The 15,093-nt window shown below is 39.0% G+C and overlaps 1 pseudogene; it reads left to right on the top strand.

The window, feature by feature from the left end:
- The first annotated feature begins 1,083 nt into the window (after positions 1–1,083).
- Positions 1,084–3,175, top strand: LOC114084887 (small ribosomal subunit protein uS2B-like; annotated as a pseudogene).
- The last annotated feature ends 11,918 nt before the right edge of the window (positions 3,176–15,093 follow it).

Here is a 15,093-nt window from a genome sequence, read left to right as displayed (position 1 = left end):
TCTACACCAGGCAGTGGAGTTGGGCTGAAGCAACAGTTCATAGTAGAGGATTGGGGCGGATTACACCTACTTCAGGAGTAGACAATCCCCAAAAGTAATGCTCAGTTTCCATACACCTTTCAAGAATGCAGTCAACGAAGATGAGGACTGAAGTGCCTGCTGCAGGTACATTTCAGCTACACCCAGTGTATGGGAGCTACCTAATGGTTAAATCTCTTCCTGGCATCTACTTCTCCTCAGAGCAGGGTTTACCCTGGGTTAAGTAAACACTTTGGGATTTCATGCAGTTGGCATCCACTAATTCCAATAATGAAGATCCCTGATGATTTGGGTTTTTAAGAAAAAAACCTTGTAGTAAATACTCATAGAAGACTTGATGTTCAATTTTGTAGCCATAGATCTTATTTTCTATAACATCTTAATATGAATCAGTTTTTTAAACATTCCTGGAGATAATAGCTTTCTGAAAGTAATTTCCTACAGAGTTCAGGTTCACCTAATATTTATTGAATACTTAACAGATACCAAGCAGGGTACCAGTATCTATAGCATCTCATTGAATCCTCAAGACTATCCTACAAAGAATAAATTAGTATCCTCCATTTCTACAAATGGGAAAACTAACTCAAAAAAGTTAAATAATTTCTAAAAAAATCACAAAGCCAATAATTAACTGTAGATCCAGAAATGAAGCACAAGTATTCTGACTTAAATTCTAGCATGCCTTGTACTGCTGGTTAGACTGATGTGTCTCTTAAATCTCACCAAATTGTTTTAAATAAGATAATATGTGACCACATTCAAGAAACATGAAAAAAAATTCTCGAATACATTTCGGGGAAAATGGTACTCTGTGTGGATGTGATGAATGTTTGAATTCCCTTGATAGTTCTAGGTTTGATTCAAACTTATTCTGGTTTACCAGCAAGTCTGCTATAAATTCCTACTACAGGTTTGGGACACCACTCCTGGGGAAACTGACAAAATGAAGAGTTGTAAGAAGCAAAGCAGCTGGTCATGGTGGTACACACCTGTAATCCTAGCAATTTGGGAGGCTGATGCAGGAGGATTGCAAGCTCAAGGCCAGCCTCAGCAATTTTGTGAGGTCCTAAGCAACTTAAAATAAAAAATAAAAAGGACTGGGGATATAGCTTAGTGGTAGAGCACCCCTGGATTCAATCCCCAGTATCTTCCCTCAAATACACATACACACACACACACAAACACATACATACACACACACACACACACACACACACGAAGAAGCAGCAAAGCAGAGGCCCTTGGCATCCTGATTTGGTTTATTCTAAGAAGAGCTTCCCTCTACAATATGACTTCTTTTGCTTCGCTCTTTGATCAGAGGATTTTTTTTTTTTTTTTGGTGGGGGGTACTGGGGATTGTACTATGTTGCCCACTGTTTTTTTTTTTTTTTTAAATACATGACAGCCGTGGAAAGCATTACAATTCTTATTACACATATAGGGCACAATTTTTCATATCTCTGTATATAAAGTATGTTCACGCCAATTTATGTCTTTATACATGTACTTTGTTTTTTTTCCATTACAATTCTTAATACACATATATTCCACAATTTTTCGTATCTCTGTTTGTATATAAAGTATGTTGACACCCTATTTAAGTCTTCATACATGTACTTTGTATAATGATGACCATCACATTCCACCATCCTTGCTAATCCCCTACCACCTCCCTTTCCCTCCCACCCCTCTTCCCTATCTAGAATTCATCTATTCCTCCCATGCTCTCCCTCCCTACCCCACTATGAGTCAACCTCCTTATATCAGAGAAAACATTCTTGCCCACTGTTAACTATAGTTAGAAAATACAACTCTTGAAGAAGAAAAGGAAAAACCTGAATTTTTATTTACACAAATAAGTGGAAAGACTACTCAATGCCATTGATACATTAAAAAACTGTTCCCAAATATTTGCTTTCTCGAGGAACTGGCATCTCTACCCACTGCTATGTGGCTTGCAGCACTGCCCTTTTTGGCATTTTCAGGCTTGGCTGACCTAATGATAGGTTTTTCCTTCCCTCTTTTAAACAAATGTCTTATTATAATCTCAAACCTTGCTTTAGCCACTGAAATGTAAGTGGAGGTGACAGTAGGATCATTCTGAGTAGAAGCTTTAAGAATGATTGCTGGTCTTTTTGTGCTACCCAGGAAGAGGTCCCTCTGGTGGCATTGCTCTTGATTCCCATTATAACTTAAAGGGACACTGTCACAATGTCTGGAGCCCTTGACATCCTGCAAATGAAAGAGGAGGATATCCTCAAATTCCTTGCATTTCCAGATGGAAGAGTATATATTCTAAAAAAGAAAATCAATGGCATATACTTCATAAGTCTGAAGAAGACCTGGGAGAAGCTTTTACTGGCACCTTATGCCATTGTTGCCATTGAAAACCTGCTGACATCAGTGTCGTATCCTCCAGGAATAATGGCCCGCTGGCTGTGCTGAGTTTGCCACTGCAACTCCTATTGGTGCTTCACTCCTGGAACTGCACTAATCAGATCCAGACAGCCTTGTGGAATCCACATATTCTGATAGTTACTGATTCTAGGGCCTACCACCAGCTTCTCACAGAACATCTTATGTCAACCTGCCTACCATTGCTCTGAATGGACAGATTCTCCTCCATATTTTGTGGACATTGCCATTCTGCACAATAACAAGGGTGCTGACTCTGTGGTCTGATGTGGTGGATGCTGGCCCAAGAAGTTCTGCTCACATGTGACAACATCCTCAATGAACACCCATGGGAGGTCATGCCTGATCTGTACTTGTACAGAAATCCTGAAGAGATTGAAAAGGGCGAGCAGGCCACTGCTGAAAAAGCTGTGACTAAGGAGGAATTACATGGTACACGGACAACTTCGGCTCCTGAGTTCACTGATGCCCAACCTGAGGTCACAGACTGGTCTGGAGGCATGCAAGGTGCCCTTTGTGCCTATTCAGCAGTTCTCTGCTGAAGACCTGAGCACCAAGCTAGTCCACAGCTCCTACTGTTTGGGACATGAAGTGGGTAAGAACCACCACCAAGTGGACTTGAGCTGTTCTTCTTCAGACACTTAAGCAAAATGGAAATAAGGGTATGGAAAATAAACACCAGTTTCTAAAAAAATTAAAAAAAAGTAATTGCTGTTTCTCACTAGGGTACCTATTCTTTCCCTACACTAAGAGATAAAACATGTTCTCAGCAGAGGCTGGACCTTCTGCCCGAGTCCTAGAATAAGAAGGCATGTGAGTCAAAGCTTCAACCAAATACAGGAGTTGACCTTATAATGTAAGAAAAAGCCATTGGAAATTAGGTTTGTTTGTTACCTACTTTACTTCTGCAGTGCCTGATCAAAGAATGATGATACTCTGAAATATAAGTGGTATGGTATCCACTTCTGCACTTCTCACATCAAGTAATGGAAAACAGTTTTCAATATACAAAAGAGAATATCTGAAACCTTTAGGTAAAATATTTGAATAAGAACAGAGCATGGTTCTTAGTTGTGTTAAACAACTTTTTGTTAAGGTGACTAAAATACCTGAGCAAAACAACTTAAAGGAGAAAAGATTTACTTTGGCTCACAATTCAGAGGTTTCAGTCCATGGTCAGCTGGCTCCTTTGCTTTGGGCCTAAGAAGAAGCAGAATATCATGGAGGAAAGCTGCTTCATGGCAGCCAAGAAATGTGTGTGTGTGTGTGTGTGTGTGTGTAGGGAGCAGACAGAGACAGAGAGACAGAGAAGGGGAGGAGAGGAGCCTGGGGACAAGACACCAAAAGATAAAATTCCTTCAATTAGGTCCCACCTCCTATAGTTTCCACTACCTCTCCATAGTCCATTCTGCCGGGATGGATAATCCTTTGATGAGGTCAGTGTCCACAGGAGTCAGTCACCTCCTAAAAGCCCCAGCTCTGACCATTGCTGCATTGGGGCCTAAACCTTCAACATATGAGCCTTTGGGGACATTCCATATCCAAATCATAGCATGGTTTACAGGGTTTCCTTAAGTGAAAGTGATTGATAGATAAAATGACACTTAACAGGGTTTCCTTAAGTGAAAGTGATTGATAGATAAATTGACACTTAACTCAGTACCTAATGTATTTCAAGCCCTAAGTAGTGTTATCTTAAAGCTGCCAGCCAGTGTAACTCATAAAGCATGTGTCACACTGAATCATCATACGCAAATTAATGCCAGTGGCAATTTTCTTGTTATCAAATGGTTCCTTCAGGAAATAGTGTCCTTGTTATACTATGTTTCTTTTTTGTTGTTGTTATTTGTAAAAACATGTATTTTTGTATTTTATAGGACAGTTGAGAACACTCAAGCTGTAGACATAAACTTGAAATTAAATGGTAAAGGTTTTATTATGGGGACTTGGAGTTGAAGAGAAAGGTTGGCTAAGACACCATGTCTGGGTACACAATTTTATAGAAAGAGTTCAAGCAATTTTTGTGACCTGAAATGCCCTTCTCCATCACCCCATCTCTGCCTGTTAAATGCCTCCTTGTGTTTCACGTTCAACTCAAATGTTTATTTCTTCTTCAAATTTCCCTAAGCCATCAGCTGGAATTAATTTTGCCTTTTTGCATATTTTATACCCCAGTATGCCTCTTCTAGAGATGCACTTAATTCACCCTTCAGCCAAATGCCAAAGGGCTGAGAATCAAAAGCACTCCAGCTGAAGCTAACACTGATGACAAATATCACTACCAAAGAATGAACTTCTAGGAGACACAAATAAACCTAAAATGTTGGGCTGGGTATATAACTCAGTTGGTAGAGTGTTTGACTTGCATGTACTATGGCATGGATTCAATCCCCAGACCACACACACACAAAAAAAAAAACCCTAAAATGTTGTTTTGCAAAGATATTAATTTTTATTTTAATATCATTAAAATATTATTGCTAAAAAATTAACACTTTGTATAGAAACAATAATTTCCTAGAACCACCTGCTGTTAGACTCTCCTGGAGTCACCATAAAGAGCCTAATTTCAGCCAAGGAGAATACATGAACATGACTCATGTTCTAAATGGAATGAAATAAGAATTAAGTTCAGGTTTTAAAATAGTAAATACTAGATAAACCAGATATTTCCAGAAAGACCAGTGTTATAATATGATGTGACCTCTTCTTCCTTGTATGACTTACATTTTTATAAACATTGATTGGTTCAAAAGGATACGCTACTCTTCCTGAGTTATCTAGTTAATATAGCCCCTCTTTATGTTTGTAATGATGATGAATTTATTTCCCTATTTACTTACCTAATGAAGAAATTTCTTTTTTCCTTCTGGTGTTGGTTAGGGATCAATTTCAGGGCCTTGTGCATACTAGTAGCAGATTTTTTGCCAAATACCAAGACTCTGTCTAATGTTACTTAAGATAGAGACAGTCAGGTGTGGTAGTGCATGCCTGTAATCCCAGCAACCTGGGAGGCTGAGGAGGCAGATCACAAGTTCAAGAGCAGCCTCAGCAATTTAGTGAGACCCTGTCTCATAGTAAAATGGAAAAAGGGCTGGGGATGTTGAACCCAGGGCACCCCTGGGTTCAATCCCTATCACTGGAAATTAAAAAAAGAGAGATAGCTTTTAGACAAACACATTCTACTTATTTACATTAAGTTTTTAGTCAGCTAAAATACCAAAGTCTTTATCCACTCAGATGGAATTAAGGGATATTAATATTATAGTTTGGGAGTATTTTGGGGAGAAGGGTATTTTCAGGGTCCTTTTTTTTTTTGGGTACTGCGGATTGAACCAGGGATGCTTTACCATCGAGCTCTTTTTATTTCTTATTTTGAAGACAACATATCACTAAATTGCTTAAGGCCTTGCTAAATTGCTGAGGCTGGTTTCAAAGGCTCCTCCTGCCTCAGCCTCCCAAGTCATTGGGATTATAGGCATTTGTTTGGTTTAAAAGTATAAAATGATGGGACTGGGTTATAGCTCAGTGGTAGAGTGTTAGCCTAGCTTGGTTGAAGCCCTGGGTTCAATCCCAGCACTGAAAAAAGAAACACACACACACACACACACACAACTAGAAGATGGATTTATGACCTTTTCTTTATTTGTTCTTTTTATATAAATATGACAGTAGAGTGTATTATAATATCAAGGTACTATGACTTCTTTTTTTTTAGAGAGAGAGAATTTTTTAATATTTATTTTTTAGTTTTCAGTGGACACAACATCTTTATTTTATTTTTATGTGGTGCTGAGGATCGAACCCAGCACCCCGCGCATGCCAGGTGAGCGTGCTACCGCTTGAGCCACATCCCCAGCCCCACTATGACTTCTTACATTTTAGTTTGTCCAAATATTTTGGAACCTATCAAAGTATTTCTTGTTCATCTCAGTGTCAGCATCACATACAAATAGCTGATACACTGCTAATCAAGACATGTCCAGATAAGAGTCCAGTGGTGGCTACTAAGTCCTTCTAGTTGAAATTTTCACATTTATCATCATTTACTTGCAATAAAGAGTTAAAAAAAAAAGGGCTGTGGATGTGGCTCAGTGGTTGAGCACTTGCCTCGCATGCGTGAGGCACTGGGTTTGATCCTCAGCACCACATACAAAAAAATAAATAAATAAAGATACTGTGTCCATCTACAACTAAAAAAATATTTTAAAAAAAGAGTTAAAAAAAAGATTGTTTAGTCATCTAACAACTGAGGTACATTCTCATGCAGCCATTATTCCTCAAGGATGCTGAGACTGCCAAATGTTTTTTGCTGAAATCCAAAAATAGTGTGTTCTTTTTATCTTACTCTCAAGATTTCCTGTTATTTATTTTAAATGAACATATGCTAGCTGTTAGAGATCACTGTTTCACTCCCATATACTTACAAATTACTAAAGTGGTTAATACACTATTTTGAAATTTTCCTCAGAATTAATAAATCTAGTAGTCTATAATCTGTAGAGTCCCCTCCCCACTTCCACCCCTTTTGTGTCATATACCTGTGTGATTTTCTGACATCATCCATTGCCTAGTTCAGTCTCATTTAATCACACATATATCTGGATCCTTCTGAAGTCCTGGTGTTAGGGAACAGACAAATGAGAATGGTGAGAACACAAGGTTAAGAGAATAATTCTGGGGGCTGGGGATGTGGCTCAAGCGGTAGCGCGCTCGCCTGTCATGCATGTGGCCCGGGTTTGATCTTCAGTGCCACATACAAAGATGTTGTGTCCGCTGAAAACTAAAAAAAATAAATAAATATTAAAATTCTCTCTCTCTCTCTCTCTCTCTCTAAAAAAAGAGAGAGAGAGAGAATAATTCTGTAAAATGGGTCCACTGTGCTAACCCTCACATGCTTTCTTTTTCAAGAAGCAATTCACCTGCAGCCCTGCCTGGCCACTGTGCTAACCCTCACATGCTTTCTTTTTCAAGAAGCAATTCACCTGCAGCCCTGCCTGGCCTGATGGGATATGTCACATTCCTCAGTAATCTATCTGGTAGGTGCAGGAGAAATCTAGGCCCCAGATAATGTCGGTGGGAGGAACCCAAAAGACTTTTGTGACCAGATCCTGAAACTCTGGGAGATAAGGATAGATCCTCCTAACCATAAAATCTGTAAGAATGTATGGTTAAGAATCCAATTAGAGGGGCTGGGATTGTGGCTCAATGGTAGAGCACTTGCCTAGCATGTGTGAGGCACTGGGTTGATTCTCAGCACTGCATATAAATAAATAAAATAAAGATCTATTGACAATTAAAAAATATTTTTAAAAAATTCAACCAAAGCCAGGCACAGTGGCTCACACCTGTAATCCCAGTGGCTTGGGAGGCTGAGGAGGATCTTAAGTTAGAGGCCAGCCTCAGCAACTTAGCAAGGCCCTAAGCAACTCAGTGAGACTCTGTCTCTAAATAAACTATAAAAAAGGGCTGGGGATGTGGCTCAGTAGTGAAGTGCCCATGAGTTCAATTGCTGGTACCAAAAAGAATCCAATTAGAACTGGTCAGTATGGGCCAAGGTGACCTAGAGTTGCCATGGCAGTGGGTAGTTGAAAGTCTGATGTTACCCTGTTGTCAGTCAAAAGTCAAGAGATGGACCTAGGCAGGACTCTCTGGAAGATTCTCTGGTATCATCCCCAATAAAATTGGGGAAGCATGCTGTCACTCTCCTCTCTGAGAAGACCCACTCATTCCTTGAAAGCATGTCCTTTCCCTTTTCCTATCTCGTCAATAAACTCATGCTAGCTGTTAGAGATAACTGCTTCACTCCCATATACTTACAAATTACTAAAGTGGTTAATACACTATTTTGAAATTTTGACATATCTGAAATCTTTCTGACTTGGTTGCAAGAATTAGGGTTTGGAGTGTGTGTGGGTGGTGCCTTCGGACCTCCTCAGTTTCTCCAAAGGCTCCAGCTCTGTAACACTGGGATGTTTGCTAAAAGATGTGGGAATCTGATTGATCCTGTTCCCAGACTGGTAGGACTGGACAGTGGATTGGTAGCCAGGGTGGACAAGGAGGGGCACCACTTCTTATAGCCATAGAAAAAGGCTGAGCTATCAAAGTGAGAGAGCCAGCCATTACAGTAGAGTCAAATCTGAAAGTAAAAGAGTTACTTCAGAGGGCAGACTGCCAAATCCAAAAGAGGGTACCCAGAGAACAGAGCAAGCACAAACAAGTTCAAGCATCGGGGAGGTAAGGAGGAGCTGAATTAAATGAAAGGGTGGGTCAAGAGCAACTCCTGAGTCAGCTCTATCTTGTTTGTATTTAATTCTCAGAGTGATGAGGGAGGTCCTATTTGCCAGAAAGGGACGGGCAGTGGAAATAAAAGAATGAATAAGATTCATTTGATCCTATTTAAATTCTTGACATTGTCAGCATAAAATGGAGTATTGGGTTGTCGTTATTTATTTGGGCTAGAATTTAGGAAAGTAATACCTAAGTGCTTCCTACATGCTAGGCACCATTCAGTGTGTTTTCGCATGAATCCTCCTCACAATAGTACTGCAGTGATGTAGTACTATAATTGTTTCTATTTTACAGACTGAGGCTAGTTAATTTGTATAAATTCAAAATAACTAATGGAAGTGAGATTGGAACCAGGCAAGTGTGACCCCCTAGTGCATACTTGTAATCTCTATTCATTACAACGTCATAGACAGAAAAGGAGAATCATTTATAATATAGAAATATATTTCCTTGTCCAAGAGAAGGTGTAAAACAGCAAATATAGAAAGTAGAACTAAGTCCTCTACATCTTAGACCCCATCATTAGCCTAAATGGTGAAATTTAGAGATAAAAAAAATGGGAACATAGGGGTGTAACTCAGTGGTAAAGCATTTCCTAGTGTTTCTGAAAGTCAGGACAGAGTTCAGGAGAGAGGCAGGAAGTGCAGTGTTTCCTGTTTTTCCAGGTCAAGACTTTACTACATAACTTTATTATTTTAGTGTTCAGTGTTAGAAATTCCCAGGAGAGGTTCAAAACACACACACACACACACACGTCTCTGTATTCCTGTTCCTATTTGTTCTAACAAATTTTAACTGGAAATACATGCATTTTTGTTTTGATAACACATTCCCATTTCTCTTTCTAGCTGCTGGTGGCTGTCTATTTCTCATCTTCTTCATATTAAGGCACTTTACAGTTCTTTTTGTAAATGTGCTCATCTAATGTAAGAGCACAATGCCAATCACTTATTTTTAAAAGACGCTGTCTAAAAATCTGCCAGATAAAACCACTCTTTACTTTCACTTTTAAAATTAAGTTTATTATTTCCCAGTGTTCTTTACATTTGCATTTAGAACCATCATTCCAGACACAAATGAATACATTACATCTTCAAAAGCAGAAAGATGTTGGTTAATTAAAACAGTTTACATTTACCTTAGCATTAGTCTGGCTGGTAATTCCAAAGGGCCAAAAATTGCACCTATTGGACCAACTAGGGTCCTAATTATCAGGAAAAAAGTATTTTACACTTCATACATTTTGCTTTATTTCACATTTTCTTTCCACATGATATTCAATTTCACATTTAAAATGCAAATTAGTCTTTTATTTCCTTAATGAACATAACCAATTGTCTAGCTTTGATCGTAAAGTTTCAAAAGAAAAATGAAACCATGTGGATTTTCCAATAATTGCTTAGCCAAATAGCTGTTGCCAATATAAATTTAAACACTTTACAAAAGTATTAGTTCCTTTGTACTCTTCAAAACAATACATATAACAATACACTTAAGGTCACACAATATACAGGCATCTGATCGGGTAAGATATTACAGATCAGTGGCATGCAAATATTTTACATTTTTAAATGCAATGAAAAAATGCAGTTTATTCATTTTCTGGGAAAAATGAAATAAGATAAAGGCTTAATTAAAATATAAATATTATTTTCCATGGTTATAGAGGCTTTTTTCCTTAAAAAGAAAGTGACATAGATAAGAATTTTAAGTCAGAATAATTTCTTAACTAAAGATTGTCACTGGCAACATTTGGTAATAAAATAAAATTACCTCAAAAAACAAACGCATTTTCTATCCATTTGACCATATGGCCAATTCCTATTTATCCACATTTAGATTATTCATAGAAGTTTTAAATCCTGGGCAAGTTTCTCTCAATGCACAGTGCATATTTGATTGGCTTCTCTCTGTTACCCAGTGTGCACTCAGAAAAACAAACACAAATTTTAAATCAAAGCCTACAAAAAACATGCAGTTTTTACTGTGTTTTCTTCTATGCATTTCCTCCTCTACTTTCCCACTGATTCTGAGGAGGAAAACGTTATTTTAAAATTTCCTTTCTGGTTTTCTTGCCTTTGAAATTTTTTTTTTCTTTTTTTCTTTTGCAGTACTGGGGATTGAACCTGCATAGGCTAAGCAAGCGGTCTACCACCAACCTATATCCCCGGCCCTAAAATATTCTTTCTGAAAAGACTGTACATCTAGAACCATTCTGAAGACAATAGCAGAAGAGGAACAAATAATTGTCTGCAGAATGTTCACATCTGTTCCTTTGCACAAAGTCTTCTAGAGAGAAACAGAGCTGCAGTGGAGGCACTATCCACCCACATGCAGACTCAAAGGAAATGATTTAAAATAATGGGGTTGTAAAGTTTTCGAGCTGGAAGGGACCCTCGAGAGCATCTAGTTCACTCACTTCATTTTACAGATGGAATGAAGACAAGATAGATGGAGAGTGTTGCCCAAAGTCACATACAGCTGACATGCAAATCAGTGTTGTTTTAAAAAAAAAATATCACATGGTTGCAAATGTAGCATGACTCTTGTGGGACTGGAGGACAATTACAAGCAACATTTATTAAGCACCTACTGTGTACAAGGCACCTTACCAGATGGTACTAAAGATACAAAGATTGATGAAACACAGTCCCTGCCTCCAAGTGCTCATGAAAGCCCTGTGAGGCCATGCTTTAATCACTTTCTTAGCAAAAATAATACTGACCAGGGCTAAGGTTGCTGGTGATAGGTAACTGCTGCCCCATAGAGCTGATCTCATAACAGGTGGCATTTTCTCCCCTTCATGATCAGAGTTAGTGCCTGTTACACAACTGCTAGGCATGAAAATTCTTGGAGCCCTAAGGACAATTTTCTCTCCTAGGCCACTAGTGACACCTTTTAAGTTTTAGCCTCCCCTGCTCCCAGTAGTGACAGGAAGGTAGGAGTGCCCAAGGCCCTTCCCTCACTTCCTAGTCATTGTTTCCTTCCCCCTTGTGTCCAGCCTTGGGCCCTCTGCAAGGATTGTGACCATTTTCCAAGGCAGTGTCAAAGTGACCTAGGAAATTGCCTTATCACATACATTATGCATATATAACACCCACCACCACTACTGACCATCTTTCTCACCTCTGTGTTCAAAGTAAAATAGTTCTAGTCCCCTCCATCACACCCATGCTTCAATTCCCTCTACTCCAAAAGATGTGGAAGATGTTGGTCAGAATCAGATTCAAGAAGCAGTGGACATTAATGATTTGATAATAAAAATGATCTCCCACTTCTGTATAGCACTTTCCAGTTTTATAGTGTTTTCATCCAATTATCTGATTATATTCTCACCACAATTCTGTGAGGTAGTTAGTGAAGATATTATTCCCATTTTATAGCTAATGAGACTTAGGCTTGAGAAACAAAGTGGCTTGCCTAAAGTCTCCCAGCTAAGAAAGCATGAAGCCAAGTGACTAGGTTTCTTGACTCCAAATCCAGTGCTCTTCCCCCTATATAGTCTATAATTGGCAGGCAATTAAATGAATTGCCCATGATCATATACCTGCTAAGTGTTGGTGATAGGATTAGGATTCAGTCTTGAAATCTGTTAATATGATGCCCTTTCACCATACCAACCAGCTGAGCCAATGTGCTCAGAATAACTACCATGGAAGATATCAGAGAAAAATCTGGCTAGCTGATTAATATGTTCTACCTAAGTCTTCAGCCTTCTCCTTTACTGTCTCCCAAGTCAGCAACGTATCCCAAACTGGCATAAGCATAAAACTCTGATACACATACTGTTATTAGCACAGTACCCAGAGTCATATTACACATTTAAAACTTCCAACTGATTTTTCCATGATTGCTGTTACAGGCAGATGGGAAAGAGGTAAGCTGGGCAGAGCTCTGTGTAGCCATTAAACAGATTTAAATCTTTAACTCCCATCCTGTTTCCCCCCTTAGCCAGCACCTCCACTTTTCTAAACTCCTGAACCACAAGGTAAAATCAATCAGATCTAGAATTGGGGAGCAAGAAAACAGTGAATATATCTTAGAGATTCTGGGTACTTTTCTCTGTCTAGTTCCAAAAGGATGATCATGTGATTTGCATGCAGTGAGCTCAGTTGATGCTTCCAAGTGATCTAACCCCTTTGCCTTTTCTTTTAGCTTTAAGGATGGAGTGAAGAGCAGGGATATTTGAAATAAGGAACCGTATAGGGAAATGAGGGACAGTATAGATTTCCATAATTATCTGTGCATTAAAATGGAAAAGGTGATTACTTCATTAAATGAAAGGCAGAAGGAAGTTTCAGGATCATGACTTAAAACCTGACTCCAGAAACAATTCTTCTCTGTCCGGTTAACATACCACAGAAGCCAGAATTCACTACTTCCTGTTGCCTCCCCTATTTCTGGTGATGCTAAGACTTGAACTAAAGATGGTTTCTACTTTGCAAAAAAGCACTCCTGTCTACTCTACAAACCATAAAACACATATAAAATTATGTCAATCCAGAATTCTCCCTCCACCCCTGCCCTGGGTACTGGGTTCCACTAAATCGAGGAGCACACAACCACTGAGCTACATTCCCAGCCCTTTTTATTTATTTATAACTTTGAGATAAGTTGCGAGACTAGTCTCAAACTTGTGATCCTTCTGCCTTAGCCTCTCGAATTGCTAGGATTACAGGTGTGTGCCACCACACCTGGCTCACTCAGTTCAGGATTCTTGTTTCCTCTGTCTCCTTCACAGTATCTAGGAGAAGGCTGAGCACATCATATCCATGAAAAAGGAAATACCTGCAAATGCTTTTATAAATTCCAAAGGACTATCTTAATTTGAAAGCATGCTGATGCTTCACACTGGTTTTAAGTTTTGAGCATCAAAAATGTTCTCATGGCAGTTATTTAGAGGACAGTGGTTTCCCCAATACTGGTGTCCTACCAGGGTTTCCATGTGGAAAAGAAGTAGCTGTTCTACTGGTCTGGTGTGCCCGTCTTCCTTCAGGAAAACTGATTAGAGGAGTACAGGCATTGGGATGATTTCTGAGTTTTTAAATGGAGATGGGCTTTTATTGGAAGATGAACTGTGTGCCACAAGATGGGTGAGCTGTACATGCCCCTCTAGGCTCAGGGTATACAACCCTGAGAAGGGGAAGGGAAACAAGGCTGAGAGATAGTGTCTCCCTTCAATCAGATGAAACTAAATACCTCAATACAGTATTTGGTGATGGTTATGTACAAAACATCTACATACAACGTGCCCTACAAAGATGGAAGGAAGGGGCTTGATCACGTTGATGAGGGTGAAATGCTATACGTTTTGGCCAGATGGCAAGATCTGGTGTTGGAACAATGAAATGATTTTAGGCTTCTAATATTTATTTCCTAAGAGTCATCCTCCACACAGTTGTGAAATGTGGTGGTTGGTGACATAAACTACAAGCTCCAGGAAGTAATTTCACACTTAACCTGGGCCTGCAACAACTCTACAAAGGGCAAGGGAAGTGGAGCTGGGGAGACAGCATCTCCCTTCAATCAGTTGTCCAGATGTAGCCAAATACCTAGTTAGATATCTGACAACACACGCGTGCATACGCGCGCACGCGCACACACACACACACACACACATATTTATATTATGCCCTCCATAGACATAAGCAAGGGATTCAATCATGCTGATGAGGATGAAAGAGTTTGCATTGTACACTTCAGGCAGATCGGGAGATGTAGTGCTGGACTAATCACATGATTTCTAAACTCCAAAAGTTTATGTCTAAAAGTCATCTTCTACATATGCTGTGAGAGGTGTCTCAGTGATATGAACCCACAAGTCCAGGGGAGTGATTTTACACTTACATGAAACTACACAACTATAAAAGGGGAATGGAGGTGGGCCTGGGGACACATAATCTCCCTACAATCAGTTGTCCAGGTATTACCAAATATCTCAACATAATATCTAGCAAAACACATACATATAAAAATATTTTATATACACTATGTCCCATCATGATGGATAGTAAGGTATTAATTGTGTCCACTATCATGAAAGAGCTTCCACTTACACACTTTGGGCAGATGGAAGATGAAGTCTTAGGCTAATTAAATGATTTGAAAGTCTCCCCGAAATGTATGTTTATCTTCTAATAGTTATCTTCAATATGTAAATGTTTGTGGAAATGTCAACTTTAAAGCTATTTTTATAACACAGGAAAACAATAAGACACTATTATTAGTAATAAATATTTTATCTCATAGACTCTATGATGTCACCCAACTGTTTATAAGTTAAAAAAGAGTGCTATGGTTTTGATAATGTCCTATTAGCTTACTGTAATACTATCAACAACTGTT

This window comes from Marmota flaviventris, chromosome 2, assembly GCF_047511675.1.
Source record: "Marmota flaviventris isolate mMarFla1 chromosome 2, mMarFla1.hap1, whole genome shotgun sequence".
NCBI lineage: Eukaryota > Metazoa > Chordata > Mammalia > Rodentia > Sciuridae > Marmota > Marmota flaviventris.
This window is presented reverse-complemented; position numbering and strand designations above follow the sequence as displayed.